The sequence below is a fragment of the Canis aureus genome, chromosome 28 (assembly GCF_053574225.1).
Source record: "Canis aureus isolate CA01 chromosome 28, VMU_Caureus_v.1.0, whole genome shotgun sequence".
NCBI lineage: Eukaryota > Metazoa > Chordata > Mammalia > Carnivora > Canidae > Canis > Canis aureus.
In genome coordinates this window covers 2,065,633-2,080,749 of record NC_135638.1, presented here as the reverse complement: position 1 = coordinate 2,080,749, position 15,117 = coordinate 2,065,633, and positions in this window count along the sequence as shown.

Sequence of the window (15,117 nt, the reverse complement as noted above, 5' to 3'; positions counted from 1 at the left end):
CCAGGGAGGTTGGACGTGCCCAGAGAGGCCGGGGGTGCTCAGGGAGGTAGGACATGCCCAGGGAAGTCAAAAGTGTCCAAGGAGGCCAGGTGTGCCCAGGGAGGCCAGGGGTGCCCAGGGAGGTTGGACATGCCCAGGGAGGCCAGGTGTGCCCAGGGAGGCTGGGCGTGCCCAGGGAGGTCGGAAGTGCCCAGGGAGGCCGGGGGTGCTCAGGGAGGTCGGACATGCCCAGGGAAGTCAAACATGCCCAGGGAGGCCAGGCGTGCCCAGGGAGGCCAGGGGTGCCCAGGGAGGTTGGACATGCCCAGGGGAGGTCGGGGGTGCCCAGGGAGGCCTTGCGTGCTCAGGGACGTTGGACGTGCCCAGGGAGGCCGGGGGTGCCCAGGGAGGCCAGTTGTGCCCAGGGAGCCCAGGCATGACCAGGGAGCCCGGGGGTGCCTGGGGAGGTGGGCTCGGGGGCACCCCGGGGGGATAGTGAGTGTTCCAAGCCAGAAGGCCGAGCCCACAGCAGGGATCCCCGTCTGAAGGCGTCGGGGCAGCATCTTGATTTCTGCAGAAGGTTGAGGGGCCTTTTCCTTTGCAGAGCGCTTGGGGAACGACGGACGGAGGCCACCCCGCCTGGGGGAGCAGCGTCTGTCCCTCCGTCGTCCCCTCTGTCCTCATGTCCCTGTGCTGCCCCCGCAGCGTAGACAGTGACGTCAGACAGACCGCGCTGCTGCCCTGGCCCTGGGGCTGCTCTTCTCCCTGGTCCCCTGGGCGCCCTGGGACCAGTTCCCTCCCTGCTGCCCCCTGAGCGGGCAGCCCCGGTGCCCCTTCCTGCAGCTCACGGCCGGTCGTAGGCCCGCGGGGCAGAGGCCTGCAGCTGGTGACTGTGCGGGCGCACAGGGATGTCCAGGGGGAGGGGGACACTGTCTTCTCCGGCTGACCACTAACATTTTATCTCTATTTTTTTTTTAAGATGTTCTTTATTTACTCATGAGAGACCCAGAGGGGCAGAGGCGCAGGCAGAGGGAGAGGCAGGCTCCTGCGGGGCCCGACAGGGACCCAATGGCCATGCGTGGGGGGCCCATGGCTGGGACGCTGGGGAGCAGCGTGTGTGGGAAGGAGACGGGACTTCGTGTCCATAGAACCAGGCGTGGAGCCGGGCCAGGCGGGCGGGCTCGGCTGGGGACTGTGCAGGGTGCGTCGCGTGTCCGTGTCCCTGTCCGGGAGCCGGGTCCACAGCGGCGTCTGGGCGGCTTCGGGGGCTCGACATGCGCTTGGCCGTGGGCCCAGCGGGACCTTGGAAGCGGCTCCTCCTCCAAATGCTCTCAACGTGCATCTTTTGGTTTTTTTGGTTTTAACCTGTATTCACGTCAAGACAACTCCCAAGCTCTGAAACTTAAACGCGGAGACGGGATCTGTCCCGGGGAAGGAGGTCACCAAGCCAGGGACGCGTCCACCGGCCCGGAGGGAAGAAGTAAGCGCCAGGAAGCTCCAAGCGCGACGGGAGATTCCGGGCGGGCTGGGCCGCCGAGGGCTTGCCCGACGATTGCGGGGTCTGGGTTCGAGGGGACCGCGAGGGGGGCCGGTTGCCGGCGGAGCGGGCGGAGGACTGAGGCCACGGTGGGTCCTGCTGAGGTGAACGTGGACCTGGTGAGGTGGGCGCGGGCAAGGGTGGCCTGGCCGGGGGGCTGTGGGTGCGAGAGCTCCCGGGGGAGCCGCGGGGCAGGACGAGGTTCCGGGGGTGGCCCGGGGCAGCAGGGCTGAGGGGCCGCGAGGGGACGTCGTCTGAGACGGCGGCGCTGAGATCTTGAGGCTGCGCGGCGTCGTGGAAAGGGCGATTGTCAGGGTGCCCGAGGCTCGCTGAGCGGACAGCAGGGTGCCGGGGGTCCCCGCCAGTGTGGGCGCTGGCTGGGCACCTGCCCGGTTGGGTGAAGGGACTGCAGCTGCCGTTGGGTCTCCCCGAGTCCTGGCCGTGGCCTGTGGGGCGACGGGGCCCGGGCGGCGGCGTCTCGGGAGGCTGCAGAGGACCAGAGGTGTCCCCGCGGGGAGCTGGGGCTCGGTCAGCCCAAGAGGGGACGGGCGCTGCCCCGGGGCAGGGACGGAGCTGGAGCTTCCCGCCGCCAGGCCGGGGACGCAGTGGTCCGGTGGGGCCCAGATGGGTGAGTGTGGGCCTGAGGGCGAGGGGTCCCGGCCAGCTGGGGGGCAAGGGGGACGCGCCACCGCCGGGACGGTGAAGCCAGTGGGGCGGGCGGCTGGACCCGGGGAGGGGGTGCTGGGGGGGGCTGCAGGCCGCGAGGCTCCCCCTGCTGCGCTGGCCCGCGCCCCCCAGGGACGGTAGACGTGCAGCACGTGGCCTTTTGCTCCTCGGGGCGTGAACAAGTGCACGAGGCCTCTGTTCTCCCAGACGCTGACCGTTCACCGGACTAAAGGTCTCCTGATTTGACCTCAGACCCCGAACTCACTTCGAGACCAAATGCTGCACAGCGCTGAGGCTGCCCGACCATCCTTCAGTGAGATGCGCTTATTCTTTTCTTTTTTAAGATTTTATTTATTTTTAAGGATGTTATTTATTTATTTATGAGACACAGAGAGAGACACAGAGAGAGGCAGAGACACAGGCAGAGGGAGAAGCAGGCTCCCGTGGGGAGCCCAACACGGGACTTGATCCGGGGCCCCCGGGGTCACGGCCTGGGGCGAGGGCAGCCGCTCCGCCGCCGAGCCCCGGGTGCGCAGGTACAATGTGCCAGCCGGTAGGTACACGGGCGCAGGCTGCAGGCCCGAGCACAGGTGTGCGGGCGTCTGTCCCCCGTGTGCATGGGCTGCTGCGTGGGGCGAGCACACCCAGAGCTCACTCCTCGAGGTCACCTGGCGCGCTGTGCAGGTGGGGAATTGGAGACCCAGGGCACCCGGGGACTCGGGGGTGTTGGCCCATGGGGCTGATCCGGGTGCTGCTGTCATTCGGTAAAGAGCACGGAGATGAGGACACGCACTCAGGTGACCCCCGGCGCTCCGGGCCCAGCTTCTCCCGACGCCCAGCTCCAGCGTGTGGGTGCCACGGGGGCAGCGGGGAAGGCCACCCTCGGGCCCACCCGCCCACGGGGCTCACGGTCCATGGCGCGCCAAGGGCCACAGTTCAGCTGCCAGAAGACCCCTATGCAGCCTCTCGGGAGGGCCAGGCCTGGGTGACCCCGGGGCCACAGCACGTCCTTCAGGTTGGGAGCCGGTGGCCGTGCTCTCATCGGGGCGCCAGGTGAGGCCGGCGGCTTGCAGCTGGGGCCACAGCATGCCCCACACTGGTCCGCTCACACTGCGTGGTGATGCCCTGACCCCCAGACCCCAGAAGCCGGGGGCTCGGGGGGCAGGCCGCCTCAGTACACCGAGCACCAACTATTCAAAGGATTTTTGTTATCGAACCGTGTACGTGAATTTCAGCATTTTAACTGCTTGACATTTAAGCAATTTAATTTTTTGTTTTTGTTTTTTTTTTTTTTTGCAATTTGATTTTTTGGAAAGATTTTTGTGTTACTTTATTTTGAAAGATGCAGAGAGAGAGAGAGAGAGAGAGAGTGCAAGAGAGGGAGAGACATGCATCCCCCGCTGCGGGGCTCGACCCCCGGGCCCTGGGATCACGACCTGAGCCGGAGGCAGATGCTTAACATTTAAATGTAAGCGTTTGCCCGCTTGATGCCACCGTGGACTGTGATTTTGTTGAAACCATTTGTTTCTAATACGAAACTCATATAAATAGGATTATCCCACCCCTTAATATACTTCTTCCCGTTCCCTTTACTTTCTTTTCTTTTTTTTTCGTTCCCTTTACTCTCTTTCTCCAAATTTAACTTTTTTTGTTGTTGTTGTTAGTAGAGTTGTTGTGACCTGCACCACCCCCACTAGCTGTGTCTCGCTTAGGGAACGACACCCACCCTCTGCGTCCCCCTATCCACTCTTCTTTGCTCCCTCATCCGAGCTTGTCAACTACAGCTCATTGATCCTTTAGGGTAACAGTGTGTGGGGTGTTTTCTGCTTTTTTTTTTTTTCCATTTTTAATTAAAAGGTTTTTCTTTCTTTCTTTCTTTCTTTCTTTCTTTCTTTCTTTCTTTCTTTCTTTCTTTCTCTTTCTTTCTTTCTTTCTTTCTTTCTTTCTTTCTTTCTTTCTTTTTTTGGCAAAAAATATTTGATGACTTCCCCTCACCTTTAGCTTTCCCTTCAGTTAATGCTAATTTCCCGCCTGGTTGCTTATAGGTTGTGTGACCGGGAGCACTTTTCTTAACCTGTTGAAGCCTGTTTCCTCTCCCATGAAATGGAGGTGAAAATAGCACTTTCCTGCTAGAGTCCTTCTTATGAAAAGCCTGTGAGATCATTGGAGGGCTCAGTTCAGGGGGCCTCAAATATTTGATTAACGGTATCTATTAGGATTTTTCAGTTTTTTAAAATAAATTTATTTTTTATTGGTGTTCAATTTGCCCACATATAGCATAACGCCCAGTGCTCATCCCATCAAGTGCCCCCCTCAGTGCCCGTCACCCAGTCACCCCCACCCCCCGCCCACCTCCCCTTCCACCACCCAGCTGCCGGTAAAGATGCATGAACAAGATCCCACCAACTGTACATTTTGGGAAATAAAACTTTATTAAATGAATTTTTTAAAAAAAGGATTTTTCAGTTTTAAATGTAACACGTGTATTTTATTTTATTTTTTTTAAATTTTTTATTTATTTATGGTAGTCACACACAGAGAGAGAGGCAGCAGGCAGAGGGAGAAGCAGGTTCCATGCACTGGGAGCCCGACGTGGGATTCGATCCCGGGTCTCCAGGATCGTGCCCTGGGTCAAAGGCAGGCGCTAAACCACTGCGCCACCAAGGGATCCCCGTGTATTTTATTTTTATTTTTATTTTATTTTATTTTATTTTATTTTATTTTATTTTATTTTATTTTATTATTTTATTTTATTTTATTTTTAACACGTGTATTTTAAATGGCATCAACTAGCTGCCGCCTGAAGATGAAGAATATTTCTATTTTCGTTTTCATTTCACTTTGCTTCATCCCCACTGAATACATGGGTGATGCTTGGGCTGTGAAACTATGAAAGGGGAGACGTCCTTATGGCGGGTTTCGTTTTGTTTTGTTTTAGTCTTTAATGAACTTTGTTTTCTTTTTTTTTGTTTTTTTTTTTGTGAACTTTGTTTTTACAAGTGTTTCGGTTCACAGAAGCACTGAGTGGAAAGTACGGGGAGTTCCCGGTGCCCACGACGCACAGGTGCCCCCGCCGTAAACACGGGCACCCAAGTGGTTCTTTGCGCGTAATATGTGCAAATGTAAATGTTTCTGGAAAGTGGTCACTGCTGTCACCCGCATGTTCCGGGGGTTCCTGGGGACCCCCGTTATCCAGCGTTGGGATACGGCGTCGGTTCAGGGGGACCCGCTGCATGTTACCTTCCACGGTCTGCTCGAGGCACAGGGGTTCCTCGGAACCGGGGGGACTGCTGAGGACAGTGGGACCAGCGCGTCCCGTGCCACCGCCTCCTTTCTCGTCTCTTCTCCGCTGCGAAGTTCTTGGAGGGCCTCCATGCGCAGCATCGCAGCCCCAGCCCAGCAACGGGGTGAGAGGCCAAGCCAGCCTCTGACGTGCCAGGGTCTATGCTGAAGGGACGTGGGCGGGATCTGCCAACAGGTGGCAACACGGACCCAATTCAGACCGAGTTCCGAGTGGGTGTCGGGCGTGCCCACCAGCCCCCTTCCTTCCCCCTGGGAGCACAGGGTAAGCTGTGTCCCGGGCGGGGGGGCAACCTCTGGTTGCTGTTTCCCCGGCGCCCCCCCTCCGGCCAGCGGGCAGGTGCAGGCCTGGAGAGGCAGGCGGGGCGGCCGGGCCGAGCGTGGGCTTCCAAGGGGATGCTCTGCCCCGATGCGGGGCGGGGCGGGGGGGGGGGTGCGACGTGACTGTAGCATGGCCCCGTGTCTGCTCCGTTAGCCCACTTGGTGTGGGTTTGTTTTTTGCAAGGTCCCCACATTTTAGTTACAGAAACGATGATATCGTTTCTTCTCCCCAAACTACCCGAGGTCTTAAGAATTAATCGAAGTGGAATTTGAACCAAGGATGCAAAAGTGACCCCAGAACAAGGTCCCAGTCTGATCCTCACTGTCTGTTTATTTACTAAAAGGGGAGACAACAATCTTAAAAGTGAGGGGGGTGAAGGGGATATTTCTGTTTTTTTTTTCTAAAGTTTTCCTTTTGAATGTCTGCAATGTCTAATTTTATTTATTTTATTTTTTTAAGATTTTATTTATTTATTTATTTATTTATTTATATTTTTTTCATTTATTTATTCATGAGACACGGAGAGAGAGGCAGAGACACAGGCAGAAGGAGAAGCAGGCTCCATGCAGGGAGCCCGATATGGGACTCGATCCCAGGACCCCAGGGTCACGCCCTGGGCCGAAGGCAGACGCTAAACCGCTGAGCCACCCAGGCGTCCTGAAAGTTAACTTTTCTTTACTAAGGACAATATTAAATAGCAAAAAACAAAAACAAAAAACAAGACAAACCCATGGGAGGAAGGAAAAAGCCTTGTATTTCAGGCCCTTTAGCAGCACTTTCTTCTCGCTGTTTGAACAGAGGGCCCCGTGATGGGGACCCACAAATCACGTAGCTGGCCCTGGGTGTCACGGCTCGTCGCCCGATAACCCGACGCCGCCTGCCTGATGCCGCGGCCGTGTCCCTGAGATAAGCCGGTAGGTGCAGGGAGCCCAGCTCCCCCGCTGCGCTCCCCGTTACCCTGTGGCCGGCGGCTCCGAGTGGCACGTGCTTTCCACAGGGGGGCTGCTCTGCGGGGCCGTGGGTCCGCCGGGGGAGGCCCAGGCACGGGCGGGACAGCACAGCCCGGCCGTGGCGCATCTAAGGGACTCCTGGCTGGTTCTGGCCAACGCGCCGTGAGTCCCGGCGGAGGCAGGCCCTTTCCCGGACGGGGAGACCCTCGGAGGCGCTGCCTTCGGGGTGAGAGCAGCTGGGGTACCGGGGGGCACAGCTCCGCCAGCCCAGGCCCGGCAGGGCACCACACCGAGCTCCACGCCCCGGGACGGCAGGGCACCAGCACAGGGGGCCTGACCTACTGCCACCGAGGAAACGGGTAATTCGAGTTCCTGGACTGCAGGCGGTAGAAACCAGTCGCAGCTGATTACAGCAGAACGGGACCTGTTGGGTCGTGGGGCAGCGACCTTTGGCCGGGCGTCCGGAGCAGCCCCAGGACCCCCTGCACACACGGGCAGCCACCAGCACAACCCGGTGCCCATCACTTCCCACCAAGAGTGGGATTTCTGCGACGCGGGGGGTTTCGGTTGGGTCTGCCCCCGGGGGTGGGGCCGTGCTGGGCGTCCCAGTGGGAGCGCGCCCAAAGAAACACGGGGCTGTCTGCTTCCAGAAGCAGCAGATGCCCAGCCCCACCTGCAGGGCCGCGGCGGGGCGCGGGGTGGATGGAGCAGCCCCAGCCCCGGGACACAGGGTCACAGGTCGGGCTCTGCAGCTCGGGGATGCCTGCACCTGCTGCGCGGGAACATCATAGCCACCCCCCCCCCCAAGGTGAGGCCGCGGTTCCCAGCTCTGGCTGCAGCCGGCCAGGCCATGGGAGGACGGGTGGGGGGGTGTAGCCGTGAGCCTGGACGTCACTGCAGCCACAGCTGCCCTGCCCTGCAGCCAACGTGTAACCGGGGTGACCGGCTGGAGGGGCCTTGGCGACCCCCCACCACAGCCCCTGACCACCTCCGCCTGGGGGGGGCGGGAGGGCTCCCGGGGGTGCTCCCTCCCCCAGGCTTCTCGCCTGAAGATATCTGAGCCGCTTATGCCTTCTCTGGAAGCTCGAGATGGGTTTTCCACAGGGTCGTGGCCCCCCTTTATCCACCTAGTGAAATTTTAGGCCTGTTGCTGCAGCAAATACACCGAGCTCCTCCCGACTCGGGGCGGAGGAGAGAGGCCAGAAGACGGGGCTGGAAGTGCTCCATCTGCGTATTTCCTCCCCGGCCGCGGCCGCCTGGTGACCCCGCTACGGCCCCTCTTGCCCCCAGTCCCTTCCTGGAAAGAAAAAAAAGGACAGACGAAAGCTCGTCTGCTGGACGTCCTCGCCTCCACCCGGGGTGCAGCCCCATCTCTGGGCCCCGGGGGCAGCGATCCCTCGGTGGCTTGGGCCAACCTCCCGTCGCCGCCGGGGCCAACCTGCAGCAGGGACTCGCTGGAGCTTTGACTCCCGCGTAGGGTGGGACATGTCACTGGCCCGGCGCTTCCTCTCTTCTACTGCGACTTCGTGTGCGGGGCTCGGACTCCGCCCGCCCCGCCGCCCGCTGCAGCCCCGAGAGGCTCCCCCTCCGTCCGCGGGGCCCACGCCACCCGCTGCCCACTGGGGCGCCCGCAGGTTGCAGGTGGAGCTGCACCCGGCCGGCGGCCGCTGGTGTGCGGGGGCAGCGGTCATCCCGGCAGCTGAGCGCCCAGGGGTGCCTCATGCCCCGGGTCGAGGCCAGGCCGCTACCCTGCCGTCGGCTCGTTCTGGGGTCACAGCAGTAGCCGTGCTGCTCCCGGTGAGACACTCGGGTCCGGGCCCGTGTCCCCGGCATTTACGTCCCTCTGCTGCTTTGGCCTCTCGGGGACATTCCTAAGGATGCTCACGAACCTCGAGGAAGTCATGGAGTCTCAGCCTGTTTTTCCTTCATACCCGAGGGGGATGCGAGCCCCCGTGCGTGGTCTTGGACTCCTCAGTCTCGGGCCCGGCGGGTATTTGACGGCCTCTGACTCTCCCAAGGGAAATTTTCACAGGAAAGACTTTCAAATCTCGACCTAAAAGTCTCAGGACCGGCGGCGCGGGTTTCCCCCGGGACGTGGTGTGGTGCATAATCGGACCCTGGACCAGGAGCAGCCGGGCTCCCAGCTCCGTGCGGCCTGCTGACCTCTCGGCCCTGGTGTTGGGTCCCCACGACCTGGGGAAGGCGGGCAGCCGGGCGGTGGGAGACGCGGCTGCAGGTGAGACGTCCCACCTGCTCGGGGCTGTGGTCCAGCCGGCTACGGGCCGGTGACGCTGCGTAACTTGTCCGTGTCAAGGCCTCGGATCCCTCATCCGTGCAAGTAGGACGGGAGATCTGTGCACATTCACATTCACTCAACTTCCCTAAGTCACCACTATCCTTGGCTGGAAACCGGGGGTGTGAGTGTCCCTAACCCCGGACGGTTGTCGTGAGGATTCGATGGTGCGAGGCCTTCAGAGCACTTAGGCCCGCCCTGGGCCCCGAGTGGTCCCTCCCCACATGGAAGCTGTTGTAGTCAGGAATGAGGGCACCTGGCTGGTCTCCATCGTACGTGGTTCTTTGGATCAAAAGCACTCGGAAAACTGGAGGTGATTATTTGAAAGACCTTGCTTTACTGTCTCCTCAAGGCTAACACTCTTACTTCCCGAAGGACCGAGACTTCCAGTTGATATCCTGTTTGTTTTTCAGGAACAATTTCTTTTTCTTAAATTTTTAAATGTTTAAAATTTTTTTTTCATGAACAATTTTTTTTATGAACAATTTCGTGAGATATCAGTTCCTTTCTCTTTTTTTCCAATCTTTTTAATTAATTAATTAATTAATTAATTATTTTCTCTCTCTATATTTTTTGGAGTTCAATTTGCCAACATACAGCATAACGCCCAGTGCTCATTGCATCAAGTGCCCCCTCAGTGCCCATCACCCAGTCACCCCCACCCCCCGCCCACCTCCCTTTACACCACCCCTTGTTCGTTTCCCAGAGTTAGGCATCTTTTTAATTTAAATTCAATTTTCCAACACAGAGTATCACGCCCAGTGCTCATCCCTTCATATGCCTTCCTCAGGGCCGTCACCCAGTCACCCCATCCCCCCCCACCTCCCCTTAGAGATATTAGTAGTAGTTTCTAAAAGCTTGTTCTGGGAAGCCCGAGAGGCAAAGCCAGATGTCTAGGACACGCTCTAGTAGAACCCAATTCTATCCTGTGTCCTTAGCTAATCTATTCCTATTTATCTCTGCCTCCCACTCCCTCTCCCCCCCTCCTGTCTTCCTCTCTTCCCTCTCTTCTTCTCCCTCATCCAGTCTCTCCTGACTCTCATATAAATGCCCACAGGGATCTCCCCCCATCTCAAAAAATTAAGAAACACATCAGCAAGGAGCGCCTGACCAGCTCGGTCAGCAGAGCATGCGACTCTTGGCTGGCTCGGTCCATAGAGCATATGACTCTTGATCTCAGGGTTGTGAGTTCAAGCCTCACCCTGGGCGTGAGGCCAACATTAAAAACAAAGCCTCAGCAAATAAAATCCTCCCTGACTCCTCTCTCTCTCTCCGCGTCCCTTCCATCCAAACATCCGGGGAGAGAATGGAGGCCTTTTATTCCCTTATTAGTTGTATCCAAAGACGTTACAGCTTTTCACATTTCACTATTTATAAAACTGGGCTGTTCTGGTGTGCGTGTTCCAGTAAAACTTTTTTTTTAAATAGATGCTGAAGTTTGAATTTCATCTAATTTTCACTTGTCACAAAGAATTATTCTTTTCACTTTTTTTTTAACCATTGATTAAATGCATGGGTGCTCCTGGGGCGTACAGAAGCAGGAACTCAGCCCTAGTTTGCTGACCTCTGGGCTGTCAAGAGAAACTTGGCAGTCAGGCAGAGGACAGGCCCTGTCATGAGCGTCTTGGCGCCTCTAGATATGAGAACTTGGCCTGATGCACCTGCTTATCAGATGTCGCTTCACTGAGTTATTTGCTTGGATGGCACCTCATATGACTGAATTTTAACCTTAGATTCTTCAGTTATCACTTCACGTCTTTAAGAAAGATCACGCAGTGATTTGGCATTGAAAGACCAGTTCAGAAGATGGCTTGTACGAGCCACGCAATGGACGCGACTCAGTAGAAATGGCCAAATCCCTCAGAATGGGTCCCAGAATTTTCAAAATACAGAAACGTTAGAGTAATGGACAGTTTTTCAGAAACTTCCGGCTTGACTTTCAGGAGAAGCCATCCACTTTCCGTGTCGTGGAATCCCATGAAGGAAAGTAGGAACTTCAATGGCACCTAGAAATGCAGGCCTTCCGAGATTTTTCCACAGGCTTTGAGCTAATACTGTTAATTTTAAAGGTATTATGGAAGTCAAGATCACAGGTTCCGATTATGGGAGGCGGGATGCCTTTGCATAGTGTTGCAAAGCTGCTGATGGCCAAAGATGAGTTCCGAGGCTCTTTAGACGTTCAATACGAAGCAGGCTTAGACTTAATTATAATATAATATAACATAATATATATAATATAATATAGAAAGTGACATGTTGGTATTTTGACAAATGTATGCTAGTCATGATTGAAAAATGATGTAATTTCAGTAGGACTAGGATGAGGCGAGTGAGGAGCCTAAGAAGAAATGGAAGGAGGAGGTCAAGCGAGGGCCTCCTTATAGGCTGTGTTGTAGCTGCCTCACCTCTTCCACCCTAGACTGGCCCCGAATCTAAACATACTTTATTTTTTCTTCCTCAAGAGCTGAGAAATCCACTGTGCCTTAGCATCAAGGAAGTACAGCGGTTGGGGTCCTGCCAAAGGGGTGAGGTTGCCCCGCGGCCTCCTTGCGGGGTCTGCTTGACCCCCTTGGTGTATCTCTCCAGCTTGGGAGGCCGGCTGGCGCCCTAACTCTGCGTACTCATCATTCCCTGTGTTTGTGTTTCTATGGGTCCTGAGCTCAATGTAATTTTTTTTTCCCTCCAAAATCTGTCTCTCCTCTAGACTATGAGTTCTTTGGGAAGAAAAACTTTTCCTCTCTTTATTTTGCCGTGGCCGATGCCCAGGTCTGGCGATTCTCAGCGAGTGCCAGGGCAGTGCGTGCATAAAGAAATGTTGAATGAATAAGTATTTTTTCGTAATTGAGTTCAAATTACTTTTAAGGCTTGGAAGATGCAGAGAAGGCAACACTTAACCTCACAGAGCAAGTTATTTTTGAAAACATCTTCTTTAGTCTGGCCAACTTGAAATTATATGGTGACCCTGCTTTGGAAAATCTGAACTTTCACCTTTTTATTTTTATTTATTTATTTATTTTTTAATTTTTAAAATTTATTTATGATAGTCACACACAGAGAGAAAGAGAGGCAGAGACACAGGCAGACGGAGAAGCAGGCTCCATGCACCGGGAGCCCGACGTGGGATTCTATCCCAGGTCTCCAGGATCGCGCCCTGGGCCAAAGGCAGGCGCTAAACCACTGCGCCACCCAGGGATCCCAGAACTTTCACCTTTTTAGATGATGAATATGCCTTATGATCTCTCGGCTCGGAGCAATGACCGCATTCTTGGCCTCCAAATGCTGTTGAGGGAGACAAGCATGGCTTGTGGATCAGGATTTAAGCAGCCGTGGTGTTATACTGTCTACAGTTGGCCCGATGGCCGTCGGTGAGCTAGGACATTATTTGCGGATGGAAAGAAAAATGAATTTCTTTGCCGATGGAATCACTAAATTTTCTACTTTAATGGCCAGTACAGTCCTGATAGTTGGCTGATAAAATGTCTTTGGGAGCCAGGGGGCCCCGCTGGGCCAAGCCTTGCCCTTGACTTCAGTCTAGGGCTAATCTGATCAACCAGATGAAGGGAATATGTAGCTTTTACATTTTAATACTCTTAACTCCAGCGATTTTTTTTTTTTAACAGCTCAAGAAGGTCAAAATGGGTGCAGTCCTTGGGAATCGTTGGAAGAAAGCTGCGAATATCCATATCCTGGTGCTTCGTGTATGGCTGCAGGTGCATTGTATAGGCTGCAAGCTGTTTAAAATCCCTCTTGTCCCATTAAAGCTAAAATGCTAACTTTCTGAAGGAAGCAGGGCTTCCTAATTCTGCTGAGGTCCCTAGATGAATCATCTAATTCACATAAAAAGGCATAACTTACACATGACTCCGGTTTCCAAAATAGGATGTTCCAAGCTGATAGCCCTCTCCAACCTACCCCCACATAATAGCCACAGAATCTCCTGTTCATCTGATCCCGAGAATAGCTTAGATCCATTTATACTGGCTTGTTGTAATTTGAGAAATCCTGAGTTTGTAGCATTTAAAGATTTATTTATTTGAGAGAGAGAGCCTGAGTGGGAGGGATAGAGGGTGAGAGAGAGACTCTCAAGCAGATGCCATCCAAGCTAAGTGCAGAGCCTGAGCGTGGAGCCCCACTCTAGCCTCGATCTCATGACCCTGAGATCTCGATCTGAGCTAAAAGCAAGCGCTGGAGGTTAACCGACTGCACCATCCAGGCGCCCCATGAATTTGAAGCATTTTGAAAAAGTAATCATGTAGAGACGCCTGAATGGCTCAGAGTCCGCTGAGTGGCCGGATCTTAATTTCAGCTCAGGTCGTGATCCCAAGGTCATGGGATGGAGCGAGCTCCACGTCGGGCTCAAGGCTCAACAGGGAGTCAGCTTGAGGATTTTCTCTCTGTGTTCCTCTGCTCCTCCTCCTGCTTGAGCTCGCTCATGCTCATGCTTTCTCAAATAAATAAATAAATAAATAAATAAATAAATAAATAAATAAATCTATCTTTTAAAAAAAGTAATCATGTAAACATGTATATCTGTATTTTTTGGTCAGTGGGGCAGATGCACAGACAGAAAGGAGGAGGTGCTTATGGCTGGAGAGATTCACAGCAGGACAGAGAAGGTAAAGATCATATCTCATTCCCCCTTCTAGAGATAATATTGGCACAATGCCATTCAATCTCTTTTAATCACACATTTTAATCACACGTATTTATTTATTTATTTATTTATTTATTTATTTATTTATTTATTTTAAATATTTTATTTATTTATTCATAGAGATGCAGAGAGAGAGAGAGGCAGAGACACAGGCAGAGGGAGAAGCAGGCTCCATGTGGGGAGCCTGATGTGGGACTCGATCCTGGGACTCCAGGATCATACCCTGAGCTGCAGGCGGCACTAAACTGTTGTGCCACTGGGGCTGCCCTAATCACATGTATTTAATCACACATTTTGTTATAAGAATAATACTCAGCTTAGAAAATGAAGAGGGGGGCTGATAAAACCTCGTAATCCCAGCATTCACATAACCAATGTTACCATCGTGACGTCCTTTGTTTTTTTTGCATATGAAGGCAAACATTGAATATGAATTTCAGCTTATGAGTTTTCCCCAAACAAAAACATAGCACAAACTTTAATTATATAAGACAAGAAACGATAGGTCACAGAGTGTGCCATGTATCCCACAGGTTTTTATGAACATCGATGAAAATATCAAATAAATATTAGGAGTAGAATCCAGCCACATAATCTAAGAAATGGACTACAACTGGGCGACAATTGTCCAGAAATGCAGAGATAACAACACATTAGGAGGCCTATTAACATAATCAATCTTATATGGAAACTTCGTATGATCATTTCGATCCTGAAAAGCCATATAAAACTTTATAATCTGATTTTAAAAAATTCTCAAACTAACAGAATTATGATTAATTAGACACAGTCCTGAAAAAGTTAAAGAAAGACAAGGGTCACTGTATCTCCTTGTTAAAAAGCGCTTGTCAATACGATAAGCGGGATTATTAAGATGTCGATCTCTAGGACATAAGGAGGCAAAATCATCTCTATTTGAAGATGACGTGAGTGGCCACTGAATCATTACACTATTTTCTTGGAGGTAATGGAGTTCGATAGAGTGTGTAAGTACAAAATAAATATATCTAAAGTCATAGTTGCTTATATGCCGGCAACGATCTGTTGGAAAACGTGGTGGAAAAGCAAGTTCACTTATAATTAACACCATTAGAATAAGACACCGAGGAGCACTAACAGAAACCCAAGCCGAGCCACAGAAGAGATCCTCGTGCAACACTCCTGGGGTTGGTAAGGAGCGAACGCGTGGACGGACAAATCGCCTCCTCGGTGGCGTATTCGTTTCCTGGGGCTGCCGTGATGATCGGTGGCCACCGAGGGGCCCGCAGACTCGCACTCGAGGTTCTGGGGACTGCAGTTCCGACCCGAAGGCCCTGTGCACTGCCTTTCTCTGGTGTTACTAGAATCCCTGGGTTCCTTGCCTGGAGACACATCACTCCAGCCCCTGCCTCTGTCGTCCCATAGCGTGTTCCTTGT